This window comes from Carassius auratus, chromosome 15 (genome assembly GCF_003368295.1).
Source record: "Carassius auratus strain Wakin chromosome 15, ASM336829v1, whole genome shotgun sequence".
NCBI lineage: Eukaryota > Metazoa > Chordata > Actinopteri > Cypriniformes > Cyprinidae > Carassius > Carassius auratus.
The window spans coordinates 12,276,060-12,286,584 of NC_039257.1; the positions used below are offsets into that span (position 1 = coordinate 12,276,060).

The window sequence follows — 10,525 nt, forward strand, 5'->3', positions numbered from 1 at the left end:
TAAGTTCATGTCCACATCAGTGTTATAGATTTTGTAATTATTTTAATAGTTCCTAGAGGTTTACTTATAACAGTGGTTTTCAACCTGTGGTCCGGTGGTATTGCAGGTGGGCCGCCAATTATTTTCTGTCCATTTCCAGTCCATTCTAGGGCTGTGCGATTAAAAGAAAACGTCCTAAAATCACGATTTGAGCGTGCGCATATGCCTAACTCCAGGTTCACACACTGTCTGTGATGCGCCTTTTTTCTGAGCCAATGTTGACGGATCAGAGCGTTCTCACTGCGGTAAAAGGCTAGAAATAAAAACGTGCGAAAATAATTAATGTCTAACACATGAGCATAGAGTGAATTTGTTAGTGAACAGGATGCAGTTTAAGTGAGAGGAGACACGTTTTAAGTGTGCACACTCTCTCCTCGCAAAGCAGCGTGTATCTGAGCAAGCACGACCGAGATAGGTATAAACGGAGGTCGGAGCCAGCTCCAAATGGGCGGGTCAGCTCCAAATGGGTGGGACTTCAGCTCCAAGTGGGCTGTACAAACCTCCAGAGCCTTTTGATTGGTTTATTTAATGTCATGGGGTTAATGCACGCTGCTAATCCCCCACTCCCTACAAAAAAAAAAAAAAAAAAAGACAACGTCAATTTCCCAAGGCTTTTCAGCATCAAGAAAGAGGAGTTTGAAGGGGTAAGTCTACTTGTACAACGTATTACAAGTTGCGAAAAAGTGCAGTATCTTGGCGGTTGATGTTTAAGTCTTGACGTAGTTAAATCATGATTACAAGCTCATTGCATTGAAGTTTGAAAATGGGAGGACATTCATGTGCAATTTTTTTTTACCTTCAAAACTCATATTTACGATTATTCCGAAAGCACGTTAAGACAGCATTAGCAGCACAGATAAATTACATCTTTATTGTGTCTGTTACCCTTTTGTGCTAAATATTTCTGCAATACATATAGGATTTACGCTGCAGATTACGGACACTGAAGACCATAAGCAGGTATTGTTACTAACGTTACGTAAAATATGCAGGCCTATGTATTATAACTGCACTGATATTTAAGCGATCAATAACTATTAATAGATTTAGTACAGTGTTCCATAAGAATGAGTCTTAGTTAAAACTCCTAACTGATAATGCTTGACTTTAACAAAGCTGGTCATTGTTTCAAAACAATTTTTAAATGTTATCTATTTTTATGTGTAACGTTAATCCAAATAATGTAATGCAATTGAAACATTTGGTTTAATTACCAAATTTATTTTTCAATTTAATAATCATAACAGTGGATATATGAGGATAACTGCAGTGTCCACCTCCATGCATTACATATCAACAGGTGTAGAATTAATTTTGTCATTGTAGGAAACACAAACAAACAAAAACATTATGTGTAAACTTTGTGTTACAGAAAGTTCAAGTCTGGGTGGCCAAAAGTTACATTTCGGTGATCTGCTTACCCAAAGGATCACTTTCCTGTAAACTTTTTTTTGTTCTTTATGCATCAAGATGTGTAATTTATTTTTTCTGAAGATTTTTGACTAATGTGTGTGTGTATGTGGGTCTTTGTGTGGATAAATTATGTTCATACTTTAAAGGTGGACATTTGCAACAGCGCTTGTCCCTAAAATTGCTATGGTCAGAGACTGTCCTAAATGACAAATGTTGGAATGTAAATGACATTACATTCTGTGGACGTCTCACATAAATGGGCATTGTACTTTAGTTAATGTTAACTTGTCAACAGTAACTAAAGTACAATGCACATTTATGTGCACATTTATGTGCATTGTACTTTAGTTAATGTTAACTTGTCAACAGTGAATTATTTTAGGATGTCATTGGACTGAATGTTTAGTGACTAATGACACTTCATTTCAGTAAAAGTATAATCCATAGACTTGGAGTGAAAGCAGCTGCAAAGTGTTCAAATGCTGATAAAAATCAAGCAGGTTAAAACCTCAGATTCCTTAAATATCTGTTCTAGAGGACTGTTTGGGGTTGGAAAGATTTTGTTATGGTTTTGAAGTCTGATGCTTCATTTATTTGTTCAGAAATGCAGTAGAAACATTCATATTGTAAATTGTAATAATATTTTACAATAACTCTTTTCTATTTGAGGCAGCAGCGGATCTACCCCAATCATCATTAACGGGACCACAGTGAAGAGAGTAAGCATCTTCAAATACCTTCAAATGCCCTGCAAAGAGTAGCAGAGCACATGTCCAGAACATCTCTCCCCTCTCTGCAAGACATCCAAACCAGGAGCTGTAAATCTAGGGCTGTTAAGATCCTTAAAGACCCCACCAACCCATCTGCTACAGTCAGGCAGACGCTTCTGCAGTCTGATGGCAAAGACGGAGAGGCTAAGGAGGAGTTTCTTCCCTCATGTTATCAGACTACTAAACATGGACATTAAACACACTGCACTTTATACACTGGTTGTTTAGGGCTACAATAACTCTCTGCACACTGCGCTTTTTTGACAACCTAACTAGGCATTTCATCCTCACTGCACATTGTTTACATCTCTGCACATCATCTGTGTAGCAGTTTCTGTGTAGCATCTCTACAAATCATCTGTGTAGAAGTTTAATACAGTATATTGTGTATATTTCATTATTTGTATTTAATTATCTCCAAAAAAAAAACTTTGTATTTTGTTCCTGTTGTTTCATTATTTGTATTTAATTTTCTCTTTTTTTTTTTTTTTTTTTTTTGCACAGTCTAAAAAGAGTATGCCAGACCTACATTTCACTGCTTTTTGCATGTCATATAACAAATAAAACTTGAATTTTTAATGGTTTGGAGCGTTACCTGTGATTGAGTTGGTGATAAAAAGGAGATGGGGAAATGAGTCTTAAATTGGACTTTGGTACGTCTTGGAATGTTTTTTTGTTATTATTATTAACTCTTGTATTACTATTTAGATTTTTTTTTTCTTTTTTTTTAATTAATTGTTTATTTGTAAAATGTACTTCCACGTGTGGCCTTTTGTAATGTTGTTTCACCTAGAGCCAAGGGGGTTGTAACAATCTAAACAATATAATTCTCCCTCAGATTTCAAACTTGCATTAAAGAAAAACATTCACATACAATAAACATTTTATTGCTCTAAATTACTCATTCATTTTCTTGATACTGATATAATTATAAAATTAATATAATTTAATATACTTGAATGTTTGCAGTTGTCACAAAATTATATAACCTCTTGTTAATAAAATTTAAACTACAATAAAAAACAAATCTGTTTTTCATTAGTATCGCTACTTTATGCCATCCTCATTCGCGCGCACCCCGGCAATGACCCAATGTGAAACTTCCGCTTAAACCCCGCCCATTTGTATAAGTCCCGCCCACTAGCGGCAAAAGTTCCTCCCACTTGGAGCTCTCCGTGAAGTCCAGCCCACTTGCGGCAAAAGCTCCTCCCACTTGGAGGTCTCCGGGCTGCAGCGATACCTACTTGGCACGACCGGTTTTGTGACAGAGCAAAGGAAATCTGCTGCGAACAGAGAGATTCGCACTCGTGCATTATTTTAATGTGCTTTCGCCTTATATTTATGCGCTCTCACTGCTGACCGCATACACATACTGTATACACACTGCAAACACCTGAGGCACCACTACAATTAATGAGCTCTATGAACAATGCATGGCAAAAAAGAAAAAAAAGTCCCTGTATACAGAATTTTTTTTTTTTTTTTTTTTTTTGCCACAAGTCACATTCACATGCCACATTTTTTTACATCTTCACTATAGTGATAATTTTGACTTATGTCTGTTCTAGAGATGTTACAACTTTTTGATAAAGCCCTGATTGGTTTTCTTTTGGAAATATGTTTCAAATTAATCCTGAATGCATTTATGACTGTAAAAGCACAATTGCAAAATTGATCAAAAAAAAAGAAAACTAGGGCTGTGTCCATATCGCACAGCCCTAGTTTATTCAATAAATATAGTTTAAAATCTAGCTTCTGAGTACTAAGTTATTAACCCAACAATAGCGGGGTCAGTTAATTTTTTTGAAGTGGGCCGCGCAAACATATGTGTTTGGTTGTGTGGGCCGCGAGTTGAAAAAGGTTGGGAACCACTGACTTATAATGTTAATAAAGTTTTTTTCACCAAAAGAAATAAGTAAGAGTAAGACTTGTTCCTGGATCAACATCTTTTGATGAATAGATCAACATTATTGTCCAAAAATAGACTTATCCCAATCCCTACGCCTACCCTTAATTTATTCCTAAAATCAGTGGGAAAGGATAGCTGATTAACAAGGGTATAGAAGCACTTAACCCTGATTGTGCCTAAAACAGATATTTCCTGAAAGGTTATATCTCAGTTCTGATTGGTTGACTGGAATGTTTTTCCAGGATCAACAAAGATGTTGATCTAGGAACATGTTGTACATGTTGTATCACGCTCACCATCGCATGTGAGTGTTTTGACAGCACGATCAAAATAAAACATAATTTCCAGACATTATGAAATAATTAGGGGCCAAGCACCGAAGGTGCGAAGGCACCTATTGTGTTTGTTGGCGTTATTATTCTTCTTCTTCCACCCCAAGTCTATGGTAGCCCATAGAACCGATTGCGGGAAAGTTGTATAATTTGGCACACTAATAGAGGACTGTCTGAACATTAACCGTAGCAAATTTGAAGTCTCTAACTCAAACTCTCTAGCGCCACCAATTGTCTAAACTTTCAAAAACTTGATGCTAATAACTCTTGAACCGTAAGCCACAAAATGAAAATTCTTTTTTCCTGTGATTCCTTGGCTCATGCCGAGTCGAATGGACACCGAAATTCAAAAATCGCAAGGCTTAGTTTTTTCGCTATCGTCAATTGTTCGTAAAACCTACTTTTTTGAACTCGTCCTAGGCCGTTGCATCGATTGTCACGAAAATTGAATCAGATAATCTTCAGACCATGCTGGCAAAAAGTTATGGAATTCAAGTTGATTTCTCAAACCGTTTCCGAATAGCTCATGAACGAATTCTTCGAAAAGCACGCAAACGTGAACGTGAGGCTATATCTCCGCAACGGTTTGGCCTATTGAGACCAATCTTGGTGGGTCTTATAACAACCATTCCCTGGGACTACCTGCAGTGTTTCGGCGCTGTGCCCCCTAGTGGTCAGGAGATATGAAAAATGCATGTTTTTGCTCATAACTTCTGAACGGTTTTGCCAAAAATCACAAAAGTGGTGTCTTTAGATTCAGTGCATCATTCCGAGTCGAATGATACCGAATTTTCCCAATTCGGCCATTTTGGGCGTCGGCCATTTTGGATTTAGTTGTAAATTGCTGTATCTTAAGAATGAAGTTCCGTATCGTTTCGCAAATAATTACAAAAATGTCCGGCTCCATGCCCTGAATGTACACAAAAAAATTGGGGGCAGCGCCACCTTGTGGTCAATAGTTATAACGATTTTTTCGAAAAATGCTAATAACTTTTGCATACATTAGCCTATTGTAACAAAGCTGATGTTGATAGATTCCTTGGGTCATGCCGAGAACACCGATACCCCATTTGTCAATTTTGGCAAAATTTCCTGTCCGCCATTTTGATTCATGTTGAAAACCTACTTTTTCGAACTCCTCCTAGACCGTTGCTCAGATTTTCACCAAATTTGATTTGGATCATCTTCAGACCATGCTGGCAAAAAGTTATGGAATTTGTGTCGATACACGTAACCGTTTTCAATTAGCGTACCAACGAATTTGCTGGAAAGATGCCAAACTGCATCTGAGGCTGTATCTCTGCAAAGGTTGGAGATATTTACACAAAACTTAATATGTGACATTGTCACATCACATTGACCACGCCACATCATTTTGGTCACAGCGCCACCTATTGGTCAAGAGTAATAAACCAATCAATAACCGCTAATTATTACATTTCCAATAATGCTAATAACTTTTGATTGCATTAGCCTATTATCATGAAACATGTCTCAAAATGTTCCTTGGGACATGCCGACAACATGCATACCAATTATGTCATATTAAGCAAAACTTCCGGTCCGCCATTTTGATTCATGTTGAAAACCTTTTTTTTTAAACTCATCCTCAACCGTTTGTCCAATTTTCACCAAAATTGAATCAGATCATCTTCAGACCGTGCTGACAAAAAGTTATGGATTTCGTGTCAATAGACGAAACCGTTTTTGTACAGCGCTGCTTCAGATGTCAGGCATCTTCACAAAATGAGTCTGAGGCTATATCTCTGCAAAGCCCATTAGTGGTCTTCCAGTGACATCTAGTGGTCGTAAATGCAATTTATCATACAAGACTGTCTCTTTAACCTTTATAACTGTTATATGTTGTCTTAATTTCATTCCAAAGAAGCATACGCAATTTATGTATAATTTCACAGTCTAGATAATAGTACTGCACTGATTTTAAATAACCTAGATATGGCTGACAGTAAAAGAATAGAACAGAATTACAGACACACACAAACATGAAATGTTTAAACTAGTATATTAATACTCAATAAGCATGCTTAAACCCACACACAGATGCACACATTTTGTTATATATATAGATAATTAAAATAAATGATGGGTGATAAAACCTATTGCAAGTCTTCTGTTTTTATGGGCTTCTATGTCATTTTTCAGGTTTCATTGCAATCATAATCTGGCATAATTATAAACATTATATATATCTGTATGAATAAATTGGTAAACTTTGACTCAATGTGATCTGAAATGCTTGAACAGTAATATTAAATAATAGTAATATACATTTTTTCTAGATGAATCCCTCAACAAGCCCATAAACTGTAATGTTTTAGTCTTTAGTGAGCTCATTAGTGGTCTTCCGGTGACATCTAGTGGTTATAATTGCAATTTTTTATTCAACACTGGGTTTTGAAGCTTTATAAATATTACAGTGTTCTTTTTTACCTAATCTCTGTTAAATTTTGCATGATTGTTTAGAAAAAATACAGATCTAATGCATGTGTGATTATATTACCCCTTTTTTTTTTTGCAGTTTAATGCCATTCACAACAGAAATCTTTTGTTTTTTAGGCCATTTTAACTGTTATAGCACCAGCTATTTTCTGATCTTAATGAAACGTTGCATGCTTGGTGGGTCATCTTTCACATGTTATAACCAAGTTTCATAAAGTTTTGAGTTTTTGTTTCAGTTTTATAGGCTTTAGGTTACATGTGGCCACGGCCCTTTCCTAAATGACCTCTTATAGCTAACCAAAGGACAAAATGCAACATATTTTTGAAAATTATTGATCTAGAGAGTCCAGAGAATATTATTGCAGTGGTTTGATCAAGACTGAACAAAAAACCAGGTGACCCAAAACATTCAAATTCGTGGACCAATTTTATGAAAAAGGCTATAACTCGGGAACAAAATGAGATATCTTCACCAAACTCAGAACTCATATGCATGAACAAAAACTTTAGTCAAATTATTATTTTTTTTCCATATCTGCCACTTGGTGGCGCTACAGGATGAAAAAAAATCAAATGGCTATAACTAAGCAACCGTTGATCCAATCAACTTGAAAATTGATATGGCCCAATGTGGCACAAGTGCTCTATGAGGAATTTCACTTATCTTAAAAAACATGGCCGCCATTGGCCAAACAACTTTAAGCACCTATTTGACAAGGTTAATGGAAGTCGATCGGAACGAAACTCGGTGGGCATGTTCGACTCATTGCCCTAAAGGTCTGTAAGTATTTTGAAAGAAATTGCCCACAACATTGTCACCTCCCACAGAACACAACAAAGCGATTTGATTACAGCGCCACCTATTTTCCAAAAATGATAATACATCATTTTACTGGAGTTTTACTGGCTGTTTCAATTACACTCTTCCAATAATTGCTTTTCTTACTCGTTGCATTTGGTCTGATGCTCCATGCCATGCTTAGCTCCTCGCTGTGGAACTTTTATTAACGATTTTCAGCCATTTCAATTACAATCATGCAATTATTAATTTCATTATTCATTGTTGCATTTGGTCTGATGCTACATATGCTTAGCTCCTGATGTTGCCGCTGGAATGCTTGGCCCCATGATTGCTGCTTGCAGCTATATTTTACTGTTAGATCTAAAACCGCTTCATCTTTCAACAAATGTACACTGACACTGGTTTGCAAAGCAAAGTAAAATACAATCCTTTGACATGATCCGGGATGCCATTAAAAATAAACTATCCACTTGTTCCTTACGCTGGGAACCTTCTGATATCTGTTCAAGGTGTGAACGAGATGTTTAAACTAAACATGTCAAAGCGAACGTTCTTTCAGTCTATTTGTCCTACTGACGACAGACTCAAACATGTGGACTACTGAAAGCAAACAGACATCTCTATACTGTATCTATTGTAGACAAGATAGTGGCAGCTTTTGATGTGATGCTAAATAAGAATGTTGCATGACTCTCATCATGTAATCAAGTGTCAACCATTAAACGACTGGATGCCAGTGGGCATTGCCTATGGTGAGAAGATGACTATTCATCAATGTCCTACTCTGAAGGCAGTGTTTATGCAAATGTTTGTTCTCCCATGACGTCTTCATGCCCTCAGATCCGAATGAGCCATTTTTGGAGCTTGATAAAATAAATGCTTTGTTTACAGTGAGGAGGACATTTTAAGTTATGAAACCTGCAGGATGTTTTAATGGTACAATGACCTCTCATATGCCAAAAGATCAAGGTAAATTTGATGTCTCATGTCATCATGACCCCTTTCAAATATCATATAATTTGACTCTTTCATGACAAAAGCAAGTCTATTTCAGGATCATTCAAAAAACAGGCAGTTCCACCTCAAACTCAAGCCATTGACTGGGCTAGAAGCTGACATGTAGGATGCCTTGAATACCATTTTGAAACCACCGTTTTGTAAAATTGACCTATGAGTGGCTTGGCTATCTCTGCAATTTAAACTAGCAACTACAGTATTTAATATTGAATAATGACACATTTTGTCTTTTGAAACTTTTTGGTAGCTGTGTATTTGCATAAGGTGCATATGGTGAGCTGGTGCAATGGAAACTTATGAAGGCTGCACCTTTTTGCAGAAGTACAGTGCATTTTGTGAATCAGAGACTGCTGTTTGAAGTCCTTGACACTTAGCATCCTTCATAGCATACACAAGGCAATTTCATTTCAACAGAGGGAAAGTGCATGTGACATCAGTGCTTCAACCATAATTTTATTAAGCCACAAGAATACTTTTTGTGCACAAAGACAAAAATAACTTCATTAAATAATTTCTTCTCCAAGAAAAGAAGAAATATTTTCTTGGAGAAGTCGTTATTCTTAAGTTTTCTCGTAACTTCATAAAAAATTACATGTAACCCACTGATGTCACATGGACTATTTTAATTATGTCCTTATTAGGTTTTTGTGCCTTGACCATGGCCTAAGCAGATCCCTTCCTGTCTATGCAGGGTCAGAAAGCACTCAGATCTCATCAAAAATATCTTAATTTGTATTCCACAGATGAAGGAAAGTCTTGCTGGTATGAAACATCATAAGAGTTTTCATTTTTGGGTTAACGATCCCTTAAGGTCTAATTATTTGAATGATTATTGCGTCTTTGTAGGGAAGTCGTTGCCTAATGGATATAGAGAGTTAAAGTGCAAAAGCAATTTTGAAATTAACGGTTTAATTTAGTGTCGCACAGAAAATTCTAATCACACAGGTGCAATTGTATGCTTTAAAGGGTTAATTATCAACACATTTTTGTCTTTTAGAAGCTGCATTCAAATCCATTTAGCTCAAAAATCTGAGGGGCACCTGCCACCTTTGCCTCTGTATGTCTACAGGTGATGACAAACAAATCGTTGTTGTAAATTGAACTTGATCCGTCCTACAACAAGTTCCAAGACTGTCATGAGGTAAATTAGTCAGTTCATTCGAAGATCTGCAGAGACAGGAGGTTGCATTAATTTAATGTTCAATGTAGTTTTAGATTATTAGCAGATTGTAGATAAGTAGATTGTAGACACATCTTCATTAATTTAGGCTTACAATGCTTTCGGGAAATGCAACCCAGTTTCATATAAACTAGACTTTTGTTTTCTTTTTCTTTTCTTTTTTTAAGATGAAGTCAAATGTTGTAGAAAGAGATGAGTTTTCAGTTGTCGCTTGAAATTTTCAGGAATCCAGCATTCTGTATAGGTGTGGGAAGATCATTCCACCAGCCAGGAATGGTGAATCAAAAAGTTCTGGCAATGCTAGGAGAGACTATGTGTCTGTATGATGGGTCCCAGTAATGTAGTGTATACGGAGAAGAGGACGGGTCCAAGAACTAATCCCTGAGGAACCCCAGTGACCAGTTGATATGCTTTGGATACCTCTCCTCCCCAGGCCACCCTGAAAGACCTACCAGTGAGACAGAATTCAAGCAAGTAAAGTTGAATTTGATATGATGCCCAGTGATGAGAGGTTGGACAGGAAGATCTGATGATTCACAGTGTCAAAAGTGGCAGATAGATCAGGCAGAATGAGAACTGATGATTTGGAATCAACTTTTGCAA

The 10,525-nt window shown here is 36.7% G+C and overlaps 1 long non-coding RNA gene across 1 annotated transcript; it reads left to right on the forward strand.

The window, feature by feature from the left end:
- Window positions 1–524: 524 nt before the first annotated feature.
- On the forward strand, window positions 525–2,635 carry LOC113115122 (uncharacterized). Its single transcript, XR_003293832.1, has 4 exons — window positions 525–683; window positions 959–999; window positions 1,412–1,478; window positions 2,126–2,635. It is a non-coding gene; the product is annotated as an uncharacterized LOC113115122 (long non-coding RNA).
- The last annotated feature ends 7,890 nt before the right edge of the window (window positions 2,636–10,525 follow it).